Source organism: Piliocolobus tephrosceles, unplaced genomic scaffold (genome assembly GCF_002776525.5).
Source record: "Piliocolobus tephrosceles isolate RC106 unplaced genomic scaffold, ASM277652v3 unscaffolded_22529, whole genome shotgun sequence".
Classification (NCBI taxonomy): Eukaryota; Metazoa; Chordata; class Mammalia; order Primates; family Cercopithecidae; genus Piliocolobus; species Piliocolobus tephrosceles.
The window spans coordinates 1-5533 of NW_022304898.1; the positions used below are offsets into that span (position 1 = coordinate 1).

Genomic DNA, 5533 nt, shown 5'->3' on the forward strand with positions numbered 1-5533 from the left:
ACCTGGCTAATTTTTGTATTTTTATTTTTATTTTTTAAGAAGGAGTTTCACTCTTGTTGCCCAGGCTGGAGTGCAATGGCGAGATCTTGGCTCACTGCAACCTCTACCTCCGGGTTCAAGTGATTCTCCTGGCTCAGCCTCCCGAGTATCTGGGATTACAGATGCTTGCTGCCATGCCTGGCTAATTTTTGTATTTTTAGTCAAGACGGGGTTTCACCATCTTGGCTAGGTTAGTCTCGAACTCCTAACCTCAGGTGAACCTCACCTGCCTCGGCCTTCCAAAGTTCTGGGATTATAGGTGTGAGCCGCCGCACTCAGCCCCAAGTTTTGTATTTTTAGTAGCGATGGGATTTCACTACGTTGCCCAGGCTGGTCTCAAACTCCTGGGCTTAAGTGATCCTTCCACTACAGCCTCCCAGAGTGCTGGGATTACAGGCATGAGCCACCATGCCCACCCCTACTTTGAGATTTAACATTTAAATCTATGATGCATTTCATGTAAATTTTTGTATGTGGTACAAGTTATGGATTGAAGTTTTTATTATTATTATTTGAGATGGAGTCTTGCTGTGTCACCCAGGCTGGAGTGCAGTGGTGTGGTCTCAGCTCACTGCAACCTCTGCCTCCTGGGTTGAAGCGATTCTCCTGCCTCAACCTCCTGAATAGCTGGGAGTACAGGCGTGTGCCACACCTGGCTAATTGTTTTTGTTGTTGTTGTTGTTGTTGTTGTTTTTGTATTTTTAGTAGGGATGGGATTTCACCATGTTGGCCAGGCTGGTCTTAAACTCCTGACCTCGGTTGATCCACCTGCCCAGCCCCCCAAAGTGCTGAGATTACAGGTATGAGCTACCACTCCTGGACAGAGGTTGATTATTATTATTATTTGCATATGGATGTCCAATTCTTCAGGAACTCCCTTGTTGAAAAGACTGTCCTTTCTCCGTTGGATAACTCTGGCTTTTTATCAAATAGCAATTGACCACATGTGTGGGTGTATTTCTAGACTGTTCTTTTTTCTTGATCAGTACACCTATGCTTTCACCAGTATTACAGTGTTTTCATTACTGTAGCTGTTTAGAAATCGGATATTCTGAGTCCTTCAAGTTTGTTTCTTCTTATTTGGTTATTATTTGTCCTTTGCTTTTTCCATGTAAACTTTAGAATCAACTTGTCCATTTCTAAAAAAAAAATCTGCTTAGGTTTTTATTAGGATTGTGCTAGTGCTTGCTTTGGCAGCACATATACTAAAATTCAAATGATATAGAGAAGATTAGTGTGGTCACTGTGCAAGGATGACATACAAATTCATGAAGGGTTCCAGTTAAAAAGAAAAGGATTATGTTAAATCTAGAGATTAGTTTCGGGAGAATTCACAACTTAACAATCAATATTGGGTCTCCTGAGCTATGGAGGCAGTGTATGTCTCTAGTAAATCTTTGTTTCTAATTCTGTTCCAAATGTACATTTTGACCTTTAAGTTCCTGAGTCTTTGAACACCTTCTGTAAAACAAAATGCCTTCTAGATAGCAAGGAATAAGCAATGAGGGGCTTGAAAAAGCCAGAAAATGGGAATCTCAGTAGACTCATTTAAATTCTCCAGAGGCACAGTGGCACTGAAGATCAAAAAGGAACAAATCCCTTGAGGAGAATCAGAACATCTGAATCAACTGAGGGGAAAATATATTTTGAACAGCAACAAAAGATGACCCCAGTATAAGTTTAAAGAGCATCAGCAGACACATGTTATTATGGTGGCTTGGGATGTGGGGGAGTTTGTTTTGTTGAGTTGGGGGTGGATTTGGGGATTGGAAGGTAGGAGTTTTTTTCTTTTGTTTTTTGTTTTTGTTTTTGTTTTGAGATCACTGTGTTGCCCAGGCTAGAGTGCAGTGGTGTGATCTCAGCTCACTGCAACCTCCACCTCCCAGGTTCAAGCGATTCTCCTACCTCAGCCTCCCAAGTAGCTGAGAGCAGAGGCATGCACCGCCATGCCCAGCTAATTTTTGTATTTTTAGTAGAGAAGAGATTTCACAATGTTGGCTGGGCTCGTCTCGAATTCCTGACCTTAAGTGATCCACCTGCCTTGGCCTCCCAAAGTGCTGGGATTACAGGCATGAGTCACTGCACCTGACTGGAAGGTAGAAGTATTTTTTTTTAAGACAGAGTTTTACTCTTGTTGAAAATATACCCATATAATTCATGATACATAATTCTGCACTGAACTCTGATTCTGTCAGGACATATGTGTGATCTTGGATAACACATTCGACCTCCTTGACACTGAATTCTTTCAACTGTAAAATGTTTTAGAGATGTTCCTCACCAGGTTGCATGAAGCACATCTGTGTGTGTTAAGGCACTTCCTGTAGCATCTGTGACACAGAACAGTGGCAGCTGTGCTTTCCGTCGTCCCTGCACACAGACCCACAGCAGGGTATTGCATTTTGTTTTGTTTTGTTTTTTTTAATATAAAAGTCTTTGAAAATGTCCCACTGCTTCCTCAGTAACTCAAAAGGGGCATCCTTCGAAAGTAGAATTCTGGAAAATGTCTTCAAAAGACACAAAATCCTGGCAATGGGCACATTTCCCCCTCCTGCCTTGCTCTTCTGGATGGATCCATTCTCTCCCACAGCATAGTCGTTTTCTTCCACTCCACTGTAGATATTGTCCTTCTAGTGGCAAGAGTGACATGAATGATATGCAGAAATTTCTTTCCAAGCCTGCTTGGAGAAGCTTCCTCTGCCTGCTTCTCTTTGGCCACCTCCTGCCAGTGTAAGAGCAGAGGGCCTCCAGGGCTGCTTTGTCACCTGCAACAGCATGGACCTCACTGCAGTCACTCTGGAAGCTTCCCTCTAAAGGAAGCTTGTGCAGGAAACATCATGCACTGAGCAGTATGGGACAGGGGCTGGCCAACTGGGCAGGGCTCACACTCCTGACACCCAGACTCCAGGATACTCCTCTGTCCCCATCTGGGGCAGATCCCTGCCCTAGAAGTTCTCCCTCTCATTTCCAACAAATGCTGCATGGAGCCCCAGAATTCTATGTGGCAAGCTAGGAAGAGGGAGAGCTGACTGTTTCAAGAGGTCAATCCAGCACCACCCTGTGCTCCTGGGCAAGCTCTCCAAGCTGAGGGAACAGGAGCAGGGGCTATGTTGGGTGAAGGTGGAAGTGAGGGACTTCCCAGGAGGTGTAGAATGTTCCACTACAGATACCTCATACCCTTCCAGGATTAGACCTTGAGGCCTGGAGATCCCCAGGCAATTAGTGTTGAAGTTTGAAAGGCCAGTGACAGAAATAAGAAGGCCCACTGTGTCATTCACAAAGCACTCCCAAACCCATCACCACAGGTGACCCTCCCAACAACTCTGTGAGAGCTGCAGGGTGGGGGCTCCCACAAAGGAGGAGTCAGGAATGTCGGGATTTTGACACTTTCTCCAAGTCAGGATCAGGAACTGCTGTGTTCCAGGACTGACCTACATTCCCTAGGCTTCCTCCAACACCACAGCTTAGGGTGACTGCCAACTTGTGGGCAGAGACCCTCACTTTCCAATCCCCACGAGGGGCTGTGCAGTGGGGAGCACAAGGCCCCCTCCTCTGACTGTCTCCCCTAAGATCCTATTTTCTGAGGAAAGTCACTCTGGGAACTGTCGGCCTCTGCAGATGGGGGCCCAGACCTTGTGGAAAGAAGACATGAAGGTCACACCTGGCAGGGACCAGCGCTGGGGAGCAAACCTCACCTTTAAAAACTCACACTTTTAATTCTAAATTTTATTTTTATTGTTAATTTCTATGGGTACATAGTAGGTGTATATATTTATGGGGTATGTGAGATATTTTGACACAAGCATGCAATGTGTAATAATCACCTCAGGGTAAATGGGGCAGTCATCACCTCAAGCAGGGGAAATGCCAGATGCTTATAAAACCAACAGATCTCATGAGAACTCACTATCACGAGAACAGCATGGGGGAAACTGCCCCATGATTCAGTTACTTCTCACTGGGTCCCTCCCATGACACATGAGGATTATGGAAATTACAGTTCAAGATGAGATTTGGGTGCTGACACAGCCAAACCATATCACCTTATAAAATGAACATTGTGAAAACAACAGTAGGCCTGACTCCTGGCCTCTGCCATGGGATGCCCCTTCTTGGGGAGGACCTGGCTTCTGTGCCATGTGGAAACCTCCCTGTGCTCCCTGTGGGCTGGGGGTAAGCCAGGTCCTCAGCTGGGGGAGCTGGGCACTGTAGGACAGGAGGGTCCCTGGACTGGAGTCTCCCTGTGCCTCCTTACCCTATCAACGAAACCAGAGGAGCCATCTCAGCAAACCTCAATGCATGGCCCTTTCTGGTCCTGAAAGGAGGAGCATAGGTGTTCAGGGCCCCCTGAGCTGCCCTAGGGCAGAACACTGAGCAGTGGCCAGTGCTTCCCTAACAACTCCCCCATTCACAGACTCCTGGTGGACACACTTCCCTAGCCCTGCTCAGCTGGAGCTCAGCCCCCATCCCAGTACCTCTACCTCCTCCTCCAGGGCAGGAAAAGAAAACTCAACTCCAAACTCATGGAGAATCCGCATCTTGGCTGAGGCCCTGGCTGGGACTCAGCCTCTTGTCAGCCCTTGCCAGCCCCTTGAGGAGCTCCATCTTCCCCTGTTTCTCTGCCTCATGGGACCCAGGGCCTCTGGGAAAGAGATGAGGGTGTCATCCACTCAGCAGGTGCTGCATAATCTTTGGGAAGGATTTGTGTAATACCTGCTCCTGGTGGGATAGGAGCCTCCGGAGCTGGGCAGTATTGGGGCTATAGAATACTGAGAAGCCCCCAACCCATCATGCATCAGAGCCCACTCCCAAGATGTAGAGCCAACAGCTGGAAGAACTGGGCAGTGGCAAGGGACCCCGGACCCTGAGGCCTTCCTCCCTACCATCAGGCGACCCTACCATGTGGCCTCAGCTCTAGGGAGGTGGGCCCTAGCTGGAGGCACTGCATGGCAGCATCCTGGGTAGAGGTGCCAGTAGGGCAGGCCTGCCTTTGAGGCTGTGAGGCAGGGCTGAGGCAGGCAGTGGCCAGTGGAGGGAGCGTGATGAGTGCCAGGGTCTACATAGCCATCTCCTGGACATAGGGTGGGGCTGGGGACATGGGATGGGCAGCCACTGCCATCTCAACTTCATTGGCCCATATGTGGGCTTGGAGGTCAGCTGGGTGTGTGGCCAGCTGGAAGGTAGGAGGACTTTTGGGGAAGTGACAGTCACCTGTACTTCTGGAGGGCTGTGGCTCTGGGACACACGGGGTGGCCGGGGGAGGCCACAGTGCCCTCTGTTCTTGGGGATGAAAGGTGTCTGCTTTGATGTGAAAGGGTCCCTGTTCAATTCTGGGCTCCTATGGACCCTCAGCAGGGATGTTCTGAAGTCTCCTAACAAGCTGGGATGCAAGGAAGGTGACTTGCCTGGAAGTCAGGATCGCCCAAGCAGGGTGGCTGTCCCATGGCCTGACTGTGTGAGGCCCTGGGGGCAGCTGACCACCTACCCTGCAGGG

General features: G+C 48.6%; 1 non-coding gene across 1 annotated transcript; it reads left to right on the forward strand.

Annotated features, from left to right (window-relative positions):
- The first annotated feature begins 1220 nt into the window (after positions 1-1220).
- Positions 1221-1327, forward strand: LOC111533198. The gene has a single exon (XR_002728787.1). It is a non-coding gene; the product is annotated as a U6 spliceosomal RNA (small nuclear RNA).
- Positions 1328-5533: the final 4206 nt, after the last annotated feature.